Below are 12,313 nucleotides of genomic sequence, written 5' to 3'. Positions count from 1 at the left end.
AGAGAAAGGGAGGAGGGACAGCTCAAGTAATGCAAGCAGTGGCTGTATTAAAAACAGATGAAGAAACTACAGCTACAACAGCTTAGAACAGTCTAAAGAAAGTGAGAGGTGGAAAGAGAGCCATAAGAAAAAACTTGAAAAACAAACAGAAAAAGAAAAAAAATGCTGTCTCCCTGGGAAACGCGTCCGCTGATAAAACCGCCAAGGGAGGGAGCAATAAATATGGCATATCCATATTGATATAATCACTAGCCCCAACCCTCCTTTTGATTTAAAAGTTCTAAATCACATGCAAAATATGCTCCTCAAGGTGAAACCCAATGATGACTTACAGAAAAAACTGAATTCGAAGATAGGCTATTTGCGGCCCCCAAGATATTTTGCGGGCCCTACCCTACTATGAAAGTTAAATGATAGTGCTGCCCTCAAGTTTTATATGAATGGCACTTTATGGTGTTGTGTGCGCAGCTGGTGAACCTACCAATCATGGTGGGGTTGTGGCTTTCGGGGGTGTAACAATGACAAAACTTGATGCAAGAAGAGAAACATTTTTCATTGAGTGAAAGTTACAGTGGTTTTGCCATAGAGAGCTTTATTTGTAGTTTTGTACACAACCTATTTACACTAGCTTCCTTGTTTACCTTATTTTGTGGTAAAAATAATAAAAAAAGACATTTTTAAATTTTTCTCTTTTAAATTGTGTGCATGTCCGCTGAGGCTGCATCCCAGCTTCAGCCAGAATGTGTCTCCACCGGACCCGAGGTAAATTTACTTTTGAAACCACTGATACACTATCAGTGGAAAACCTGTGTTACCAAAAAAATATAAAAATCTGTTTAAAACAATGGCAATTTTGAGTCATGGCCCTTGCCATGTCTCAACAGGAGGGATGGTAATGGTAGCTATTATACACAGACATTTTCGCACCTTTGGATTCAATTCTTACTCAAAGATTTTTTGTAGATCATGTCTTAATTGCTGCAAACACAATACTTAAAGGGAACTGCAGACCTAAGAGAGGGCAGTTTCCCCAAGTTAGTCATCCTTTCCAATTTTTCCACATTAATTTTATTGAGTTGAACAAAGTCCAGCATTACAAATGTTGTTTAATATTGATCTGCCCCTTATTGAATGGGTGGAGTGCTGATGCAATTACTGTGGCAAAGGTCTTGTGTAAATATATTATTCCTTCTCATGACATTCCAGAAAAATTGTACGGCAACAATGGGCCACATTTTGCTAATGAAAAAAAATCAATAAAGTAGCTGCAACTCTAGAAATAACTTTGAAAAATCGTAGTGCAGGATTAGTGGAACGAAGCAATGGGACAGTGTACTCTCGATTAAGGAAAACTATGGAACATACAGGGAGAACTTGGACAGAATGTTTAGATTTAGTAAAACTGTATATGAGAATAACCCCAACAAATAAAGGTGCCCATTTGAAAGAGCATATGGTAGAACATTTAGACTGCCCATGATAGAGCAGCAAGTGCAGCAGTCAGAAGAAGAAAATACTTTAGCTGATTGGATGAAAGAGATGCTGCAAAATAAAAGTGTTCAAGAAGCAAATGATCTGCCACCTACTGTACCTTCTTCACAGGTGCCGTTGGTGTCCATTGGTGATTGGGTCCTGAGAAAAGTCATGAAGAGGAAGTGTTGGTCCTCACTTCACTGGGAAGGTCCCTACCAGATCTGCTGACCACTCCCACGGTGATAAAGATAGTGGAACGTCCAACGTGGATACACCTCCTCCACTGCAAGCCTGTGGCTCCCTTTTCATCCCGCAGTGAGTAGCGGTGGAAGTCCAGCTACAATGGGTTGGGTAACAATAGGCTGCCCTGGTCTCAAACTGGTGAAGAATTCAGCTAATCCACGCTTGAGCATGTTAGGTAAAGGAGCACCACTTTTGGGACAGCTGGCCTTGGTGCTGATCAGAGCATGGCCCCTCCTCACTAGCCAGTCTAGGACTGTACATGTTCGTCACTGGATCAATGGACATGAAGCATCATGGACCCAGGACAATCCCACCTCTCCAATTGACGCCAACGCCTGGTACACGTATGTGAAGATGGTGACCTTACGTGCACAACCAATGACAAATCAACAAGTGTGGTGAAGCTGGAACTCCTCAGACACCCTCCCATGAAGAGAAGTTGGCACCCCGGAAGCAACAACGAGTCCAACAATGCCAATGCTGGGCACAAACGTCATCCCAGACTAGGAGAAGATGCAGACAGAAACCATCTGAGGTCTTCAGGACAGACCTGATCACCACCATGAAGGTGCATGACTCGTACTAGCTCAACGCAGAGGATTACTATGTCCTGGAGGCAGGCGTGAGAAAAAGGTTGTCCAGGTGCCCGTTAGCCCGCAGTTCATCCCGGAGGCCAAGGCCCTGGGACTAACCGACAAAAGTAAGGACGTCATGTTCGTCAGGCCCAAGAACCTGATCCACACGTCGGCTGCCCTAGCATTCGGTTACGTGGACATCAGGACTTTGGCGGAGGGCATGTGTCGCTACGACCTCAATGAGGAAGACGTCACCTGGCGGCAGGTCGTCAACGAGGAGTTTCTACAGTTGGCCCTTCCACCACTGGATGAATTCACCATGGAGAACGTCCTGGAGGAGTTTGAGTGGTGTTGTCATAACAACATGACAAACGCTACCAAGACACAGGAGGGCCTGGGCATCGAGTATGATGAGGATGTGGTGTGCGACATGTGTCAGTTCCCCAACAGAGAGGACAACAACGAGATGGTGTTCTACAACAAGTGCAACATCTGCGTCCACCAGGCATATTACAGCATACAAAAACTCCCAAAGCGCAGCTAGTTGTATTGGATATGTGACTTGGGTATCCTGCCAAAGTGCCAGTTGTGCTCAAAGAAGCGCAATGCTGTGAAGCCCACACGCAGTGGAACCAAGTGGGTCCATGTCATCTGTGCCTTGTGGATCCTGCAGGTGACCAATGGTGACCCGGGGAAGATGGAGCCCATCAACAACGTGTCGCACATTCCCAGTGACAGGTGGATGCTCAACTGTTGCCTGGGTAAAGGAAAGATGTGAGCCTTCTTCCAGTGCTCCGCCAAAAACTGCCGCATTGCCTTCTATGTGACTTGCGGCCTCCACTCCGGCTTGGAGATGACCACCATCATCACCCAGGACGACGAAGTCAAGTTCAAGTCCTACTGCCCCAAGCACTCGGGCCTTAAGGGCGGTGACTCTGGGGAGCAGGACTCCAGCGCTGAGGTAGAAAATGAGGAAAGCGTCTGGAGCAGGAAGGGCAAACTGACAGGGAGGGTTAGAGGGGACAAGGAAGAGGATACGGCCGCCCCCAGCCCCATCCCTTTCGCCTCATCATCCCCCTCGTTGTTGCAGTTGTCCTTGTGTCTTATTTGTCAATGTGAACCCCAGGAAAAGCGCATCAATGTCTGGAAGATGAAATTGCAAAAGATGGAGGAGGTCTTCTACCAGTTTGTGGATGCTAAGGAAGTGGGCCGTCACCTCAAGGTGGTGCCCGAGACAGTTGACTTCCTCTACCAGTACTGGAAGCTGAAGCGTAAAGCTAACTTCAACCAGTCACTGCTCATACCCAAGAAGGACGAGAAGGACACCGTGTCCAGACATGAGCATTAGATGTTTCTGAGATGCCTGCAGCTATTCACGCACCTCTGCCAAGACCTGGAGAGGGTCTGCAACCTGACTTGCATGGTGATGAGATGAAACGTTCCATTTGGCGAGTTCAGCAGCAGGACTTCCAGCACCAAGTCCAGCTCATAGACCAAGAGCTCCTCAGCAGTTATCTGTCAGAGCAGGATCTGCAGAGTCTCTTCTCTTCTGACCGACTGAGCCCTTAGCGGTCTCAATCTCCGACCCCATGGAACCACTCAGAACACAAGACAAAACAACGGTCAAAGCAGGAAAAGGGGAAATTGAGTGAAAGGAAAGGACGCTCATACGGGGTGAGTATATAAGGATGACACCAGAACCCTTGAGGCCAAACCCTTGCAGATCAATGAGTTGGATCAGGACTCCAGAGCCCCAAAACACCCTCACAACAATCTTGTGCTTTGCCACATGAACTCCACGAAGCAGGAGGTGTTAGTGTGAAACTGCACTGGAAAACCATTTGGATTGAGGCCCTGTTGCCTGAATAGCGGCAAGAAAAACCCCCGGAACATGAGGACTGGAAGCAGAAGCGTTGGACTGAAGTTTTAGCATTGAAGGGAGGCTTTGGCTCTAAGGCTCTGGACAAAACCATTTCCTTCAGAATGGTAGACATTAGAGCATCAGACTGGAGAAACCAGAAGAAGCAGGAGATCAGTTGTGTTGAAGCAAGAGATCATGCTGGACGGGACCACGGTCAGCGCTGCCTTTTACAACAAAATGGACATGGGCATTGTTGGCCCACCACCATGGGAACCTTGTGGTACATAGACCAGTTGGACAACAGCAACATCTGGCTGGTCAGCAGCCACGAAGAAAAAGGTGAATGATTTAGCCTTTCGGACGGATGAGACCAAATTTTCCACCTGCAGTGAAGACGACAGTCTGAGGTCGTGGTCCATCCCCAGTAATGAACTGGTGGTGCAGTTCCAGATGTTCAACCAGTCATGCACCTGTGTGTGATGGAGCCCTTTTCCAGGTCAGCAGCGTGTGCACATGGCGATGGGATACAGCGATGGCACCCTGCCCATTTTTCGGCTCGCCACCTCTGAAATGGAGAAGAAGCTACATCCCCATTGCGCTGCTGTCACTGCCATCCAGTGCTCTGCCAACGGTGACGTGATACTCTCTGGTTGAAAAAAATGTCTCATAGATGTCAGTCATGCCCTGGATGGATCAACCATTTGCAATTTCACGGACCACAAAGCAGCAGTCATCACCACCATCCAGTGTGTTTGTGAACAGTGTAAGGACTTTGGACTGGTTGAGAATGAGCTGTGGTTAGCTTCCAGTGTTGACAGGAACGTCAGTTTGTGGGCAGCTGATTGGTTCAAGCGCCAGTGTAGCTTACTGGACTGGGTCACATTTCCTGCGCAAATGTATTGCCTGCCATGTTGGGGAAGACTTCCCTCATTATGTCCTAGGTTGGAGAGGAGTTCCCCACGGAGGTTCCATCTCGAGTTGAAGAAATCACCATCCCTGCTGACATCACTCCAGAGAAAGTGCTGACACACATCGTGGACTACTCAGAAAATGAGCAGAATGATGAGACACTGAAAAGAGAGATCCTCAAGAGTTCCAAAAATCCTTGTGGGGAACAAGTCAGATCTGCGTTTGGGTAGCTCCGTGGAAATCATTCTCCCCCTCATGAATCAGTTTTTTGAGATTGAGATATGTGTCGAGTGTTCTCCAAGGAATCTGAAAACATATCAGAGCTGTTTTACTACGCACAGAAGGCAGTCATCCACAGCACCGTCTCTCTCTATGAAATCGAAAACAAACAGCTCAAACCTCAGTGTGTCCACGCGCTCAGTCTAATCTTTTACATCTCCGACCAGGACAACGACCACGTCCTCAGCGACGGTGAGCTCAACTGTTTTCAAAAATCTTGTTTTGGAAATCCACTGGCATCAGAGGCCTGAGAAGATGTAAAGACAGTTGTTTGGAAAAATACGCGCGATGGAGTGCAGGACAATGACCTGACTTTAAATGGACAAGGACTTTGCACTGTCGCCAGCAGAGGTAAAGAATCTATTCTGTGCTTGCCCTTACATGCCATGGGTGGCCAAAGTCGACATGACCACCAGCAATGGTTAAATCTCTAGTCATGGCCTCCACTGTTAGTGCTTATCTCGACATCCACTGTTGTCTGGAGTACCCGGGATACCTCTGCTAACCGATTCTCTCAGAGAAGGAATCGCAGACTTCTGGAGTCACAGTGACGAGAGAGAGAGGCGGACCTGGAGAACTGCCAAACGCAGCGTTTAGTATTTCTGTGCAAGATAATCGGACATTGGGGGACGGGCAAGAAGACTTTTCTCCAGGCCTTCATAGGCCGCAACACCGTGAACAACGCTAGAGGCGACAGTGCCTTCTCCCACTTTGCAATAAACATGGTCCAAATCAGCAATCACAAGTACTCCCTTATCCTCTTTGAAGTGGACGGGAAGCGGACGTCCTGAAGGTGTCGGGCTCCCACTGTGACGTCGCTTGTGTCATGTTTAATGAAAAAAGAGGAGGAAAGCGGCTTAGTCGGAAGAAGGAGAAAAGTAATGCACAAACCCTACAGCTGTGTGTAGGGACTTTGAATGTTGGGACTATGACAGGAAAAGCTCAGGATTTAGTTGACATGATGATTAGGAGAAAGGTTGATGTTATTGCGCATCAAAGAGAGCAAGTTGAAAGGGAATACGGCTAGACGTTTAGGTGCAGGGTTTAAATTATTTTATCATGGAGTAGATGGGAAGAGAAATGGAGTAGGAGTTATTTTAAGGGAAGAGCTGGCTAGGAATGTCTTGGAGGTGAAAAGAGTATCAGATCGAGTGATGATGATGAAATTTGAAATTGAGGGTATTATGTATAATGTGATTAGCGGTTATGCCCCACAGGTAACATGTGACCTCGAGTTGACAGAGAAATTCTGGAAGGAACTAGACAAAGTACTCCTGGTCATTACAGAGAGAGAGAGAGAGTAGTGATTGGTGCATATTTCAATGGACATGTTGGCGAAGGAAACAGGGGCGAAGAAGTGATGGGTAAGTAACTTGCAAAGGAAAGGAAAGCAAAGGAAAGGGAGCAAAGGAAAGCAAAGGAACTTTCAGGGCCTGATGGTGGTGGACTTTGCAAAAAGGATCGAATTGGCAGTGATTACAATTATTTTCAGAAGAGACAGGAACATAGAGTGACCTACAAGAGTGGAGGTAGAAGCACACAGGTGGATGATATTTTGTGCAGACGGTGTAATCTGAAGGAGGTTACCGACTGTAAAGTAGTGGTGGGGCAGAGTGTAAATTGACAGCATAGGATGGTGGTGTGTAGGATGACTCTGGTAGTGGGTAGGAAGACTAACCCTAAGACAAAGGTAGAGCAGAGAATCATGCGGTGGAAGTTGAGAAAGGAAGAATCTTGTGTGGTCTTCCGGAAAGAGAGACAAGCTCTAGATGGACAGAAAGAGCTCTCAGAAGACTGGAATACTACTGCTAAGGTATTCAGAGACGCAGGCAGGAGAGTACTTGGGGTGCCTTCTGGTAGGAAAGGGGAGAAGTAGACTTGGTGGTGGAACCCCAAAATACAGGAAGTCATCCAAGGGAAGAGATTAGCGAAGAAGAAATGGTAAACGGAGAGGAATGAGGAGAGGCGTAAGAAATACATTGAGTTGTGACGTAGGGCAAAGGTAGAGGTGGCGAATGCAAAACAATAGGCATATGACAACATGTACACCGTGTTGGATACAAAAGAAGAAGGATCTCTACAGGTTGTCCAGACAGAGGGATAGAGATGGGAAGGATGTGCAGCAAGTAAAGGTGATTAAGGATAGCGATGGAAATATGTTCACTGGTGCCAGCAATGTGGTAAGTAGATGGAAAGAATACTTTGAGAAGGTAATGAATGAAGAAAATGGGAGAGAAGGTAGAGTAGAAGAGGCAAGCGTGAATGACCAGGAAGTGGCAATGATTAGTAAGGGGGAAGTTAGGCACTGAACAGAATAATTAATGGAAAGACAGTTGGTCCCGATGACATACCAGTAGAGTTATGGAAGCAATTTGGTGAGGTGGCTGTGGAGTTTTTGACCAACTTATTCAATAGAATACTAGCAGGAGAGAAGTTGCTATAAGAATGGAGCAAAAGTGTGCCAGTCCCCATTTTTAAGAACAAAGGCGATGTTCAGAACTGTGGAAATTACAGAGGAATAAAGACGATGAGCCACACAATGAAGTTATGTGAAAGAGTAGTGGAGGCTGGACTCAGGACAGAAGTAAGTATCTGTGAGAAACAGTATGGTTTCAGGCAGAAGAGATAGCGAGCGTGGATGACTTCAGATACTTGGGGTCAACAATACAGAGGAATGGTGAGTGTGATAAGGAAGTGAAGAAACGAGTCCAAGCACGTCGGAACAGCTGGCGGAAGGTGTCTGGTGCTCTATGTGACAGAAGAGTCTCCGCTAGGATGAAGGGCAAAGTTCATAAAACAGTGGTGAGCCATGATGAATAGATTAGAGACAGTGGCCCTGAAGAACCAACAGGAAGCAGAACCTGAGGTACCAGAAATGAAGATGTTGACGTTCTCGCACAAAGTGAACAGGTTGGATAGGATTAGAAATGAGCTAATTAGAGGGACAGCCAACGTTGGATGTTTTGGAGACAAGGTTAGCGAGAGCAGACTGAGATGGTTTGGACATGTTCAGAGGCGAGAGAGTGAGTCTATTGGTAAAAGGCTGCTGAGTACGGAGCTGCCAGGTAAAAGAGCGAGAGGACAACCAAAGAAAAGGTTGATGGATGTTGTGAGGGAGGACATGACCACAGTGGGTGTAAGAGAGGAGGATGCATGAGATAGGCTTAGGTGGAAAAAGATTACATGCTATGGCGACCCCTAACGGGACAAGTCGAAAGGAAAAGAAGAAGAATTTCATTTTTAATTAATGTAAATTAACTGTACACTTTTTCCCTTTTTCCTTTTTTTCTTTCTTCCTTTCTCTCTATTTATATATAAACATGTGATATACAATGATGTGCAAATTGTATAACAATATTCTCCCCCCCAAAAAAAAAACTATTACAATAAGATAATCATCGTGTGCAATTTCCCCTCTGAAAGCATAGCAAAGAATATTCTTTTTGTTGTTCCACTTTTGTTTTTCCTTTTTGCACATTTTGTTTGTCAATTAACTGTTCATCATGTCATATCTGCCTCTGCCTGCTTTGGATCCAGCGCCTCTCAGTTCATGAAAGACTTCTTTGGCCATTATGAACCCAATAACCCCAAAGGCAACAACTGCGCTTCCTCTCCACAGTACGCCAATATATAAACAAGAACGGACCCTCCAGGAAATCATTACAGTCCCTCAGGCAACAGTTATCCCTTCTCTCTTCCCGTTTGCGAACCAACTCACCTCCGTTTCGTACTCCTCCTGAATCTGCAGCTTTCAAGCCACCCTGCATTCCATACAAAGAACCTCATGTCGCCTCTCCTGAGCCCTACTCCAAGGACCTGGGTTTACGTAGCCTGTTTTTAACCTCTAACCATACAGTTATCCCACTAATGTTCCCACACTCAGCAACATGCCGTCAGTTGCCCACCCGCCTCCTCCCTCATAATCATCACAGTCCATTGAATCTGATTAACCCATGCAAATTGCGAGACCGTGATTTAACCCCCAAGATCGTCAGCATCATGTTACCCAGCAGCTGTGCATTGGTTGTGCACAAGCTGATAATTTTATTTCTCTGTGGCCTCGCTGATCAAAATGACCATGCCAAATCTTTGTTTCCTTGAGCATTCCCACTTACATTATAGAGTCAAAGCCACTCTATTACTGCCCTCATTGATTCTGGTGCCAATTATAATTTCATTCTTGAAGAATTAATACACATACTTCAAGTTCCCCTCCAACCATTCTCATCACCGAAAAATGTCACAGCATTGGAAGGCCAAGTCATCTCCTCTGTCACTCACCAAACAGTGCCTATCACACTCATCATTTCCGGCATTCACTGTGAAAGCATTTCTCTCTTTGTTATCCATTCCCATGAGGCTCCCTCAGTTCTTGGCATTCCCTTTCTCCGGATTCAGAACCCCACCATTGACTGGACCCATTTATCTATCACTGGATGGAGTCTTCATTGTCATTCCCACTGCCTCCTCTGCAGTGAAACCCTCAAAAAATGCACCACCTGCTTCCACCCCACTAGACATCTCAAGAATGCCACAAGAATATCATGACTTCTCACCAGTCTTAAGTAAGGATGTAGCAATCTCTTTATCCCCACAATGCCCATACAATTGTGCCATCTAAACCGTCTCGAGAAGTAAGCGATGGAAGATTATGCCCGTGACTCCCTGGGTGCTGGCCTCATACACCCATCCATATCTCCAACCAGGGCTGGATTCTTCTTCGCCGGAGCTCAGGCACCGCCTAGACACGAGCAAGAGGCGGTTGGGGCTCGGGAACTGCTGAGACATGAGCAAGTGGTGCCTGAGGTTCCGGTGCCAGCACAACATGAGCAGGAGCCGGCTGGAGGTCTGGCGCCACCATGACATGAGGAAGAGGCGGCTGGGGGTTTGGCGTCACCAAGACATAAGTGAGGGGCGGCTGGGGGTCTGACGCACTGCAATAAGAGCATGTGGTGGACGTTGCAGGTTGAGCGCCAATGAGATAGGAACACATAGTGGATGGGACATGCTGGGCATTGCCAGAACAAGCCCACGTGGTGAATTTTGCAGGCTGGGGGCTGCCAGTGAAGCAAGAGAGAGGGGGTGGCTGCAGGTCAGAAGCCACCAAAACGGAAGCAAGAGGTGGTGGCTGTATGTCGCGCACAAATACTGGATAGCATGGTGGCAGATTGGGCTGAATATAGTGCAATGAAAGCCCCGGAACGCCTATGGTTGACAGGGCCTTCAGGTGTGGGACTCATTAGGGGAGCACAACCAGGACAAATTAGACCAAAACAAAATATAGGCCATATATGAAACAATATCCATCAAAATCAGATGCATCAGAAGGCATAAAACCAGTTATTGAGTCATTAATTATTGCAGGGGTTGAATTCCCAGACTCTCCCTTGCATCACGCCTATTTACGAGGAAAAATGGCACCCCCATCTGTAGGTTGGAGAATGGTTCAAGACCTACAAGCAGTAAATGCCGTCATAATCCAAACGTGCACCTTGTTTTCCAGACGCACACACATGATTAAATTAATTAAGTGGACATCTTTAATCCATTTGTCCCAGTCCCTGTGGAAAAAGATAAACAATATTGGTTTGCATTTACAACGGTACTGCGAAAATCCAACAATTTATTCTCAAATTATGACAGTCAACAAGACCACATTTGAACCACCAGCTGGCAATCAAATTCTACTTTAGTTAGACAATGTTTTGAAATCATCACCCAATGAGGGAACCTGCAAAAAAGATACAATAGTATTGTGAAAACATTTAGCACAAGGGGGACACAAGGTTAGCAAAAACATACTAAAAATGTATAAACACTTAAACACAGTTAAGTTCTTGAGACACAACCTTAGTGCAGGAGGAAAAACAATTTTAGATGACGGGAAAACAGTTGGACTCAATGCACCAAAACCACAGACAAAAAAAACAAAAAAACAAATGACGATGATTGCAGTGCTTTGGTACAAAATTATGCAGAAACACCTGCACTTTTCTGCAAATTAATGTATGAGGAAGACATCAAAATGACATCACTGTTAAAATGGACAGAAAAATCAGAAAATGCTTTCTGTGAAATAAAGAAGGAACTAGTATCTAGTGAAACATTCACATTGCTGAACTACAATAAACCTTTTATACATGTGTGATTGTAAAGGTGAATTAATTGTATTGACACAACAATATGGTGATAAACTTGTGCTCAATGTGCTCCACCACATTGCAAAAGAGTAGTTGTGGCTGCATCAGTGGAAGCAGTGCATCGATAGTGTTGTTTCATACACTGATATTGTGTAGCACTTCTGCTACAGACGAATATGGCATTTTTGTCACCTACAAGACATCTGTCTTGCATGACCATATTGCTGTCTGAACCACATCTTACTTTAGAAAGATGCACGACATTAAATCCAGCAACCTTAATACCTTTACCTCAAGATGGTAAACCTCATGACTGTCAAGCTGAAACAGAACAAACAAAAAGTAGACCAGACTTAATAGACTAACCATTAAATGAAGCTCAACCCTAACCCTTTTTGTAGATGGTTCATCTCGTAAAGATGAATTTGGAAAACCAAAACAGGTTATGCAATAGTTACACAAAACACCGTGTTAAATGCAGACTCATTGGCGTCGTCCTATGCAGCATATGTCCTGCCTTTCTTTTCCAGTCAAAAATCAGGACTCATCCAAGCACATTTCTTGCCTTATAGACATCCATCCATCCATCCATCCATCCATTTGCTTAGTCGTTTATCCTCACAAGGGTCACGGGACTGCTGGCGCCTATCCCAATTGTCAATGGACAGGAGGCAGGGTACACCCGGAACTGGGTGCCAGCCAATTGCAGGGCACATCGAGATGAACAGCCTCACTCACAATCACACCTAGGAGTGATTTAGAGTGTCCAATTCATGTTACACGTTTTTGGGATGTGGGAGGAAACCGGGGTGCCCGGAGAAAACCCACGCAGG

General features: G+C 45.7%; 2 pseudogenes; both read left to right on the top strand.

Annotated features, from left to right (window-relative positions):
- Window positions 1-2,144: 2,144 nt before the first annotated feature.
- On the top strand, window positions 2,145-4,113 carry LOC133507402 (protein Jade-1-like; annotated as a pseudogene).
- Window positions 4,114-5,060: 947 nt separating this feature from the next.
- Window positions 5,061-10,123, top strand: LOC133507401 (mitochondrial Rho GTPase 2-like; annotated as a pseudogene).
- The last annotated feature ends 2,190 nt before the right edge of the window (window positions 10,124-12,313 follow it).

This window comes from Syngnathoides biaculeatus, chromosome 10, assembly GCF_019802595.1.
Source record: "Syngnathoides biaculeatus isolate LvHL_M chromosome 10, ASM1980259v1, whole genome shotgun sequence".
Lineage (NCBI taxonomy): Eukaryota > Metazoa > Chordata > Actinopteri > Syngnathiformes > Syngnathidae > Syngnathoides > Syngnathoides biaculeatus.
The sequence above is the reverse complement of the archived record's forward strand: the minus strand, read 5'-3'. Positions and strand labels throughout refer to the sequence as shown.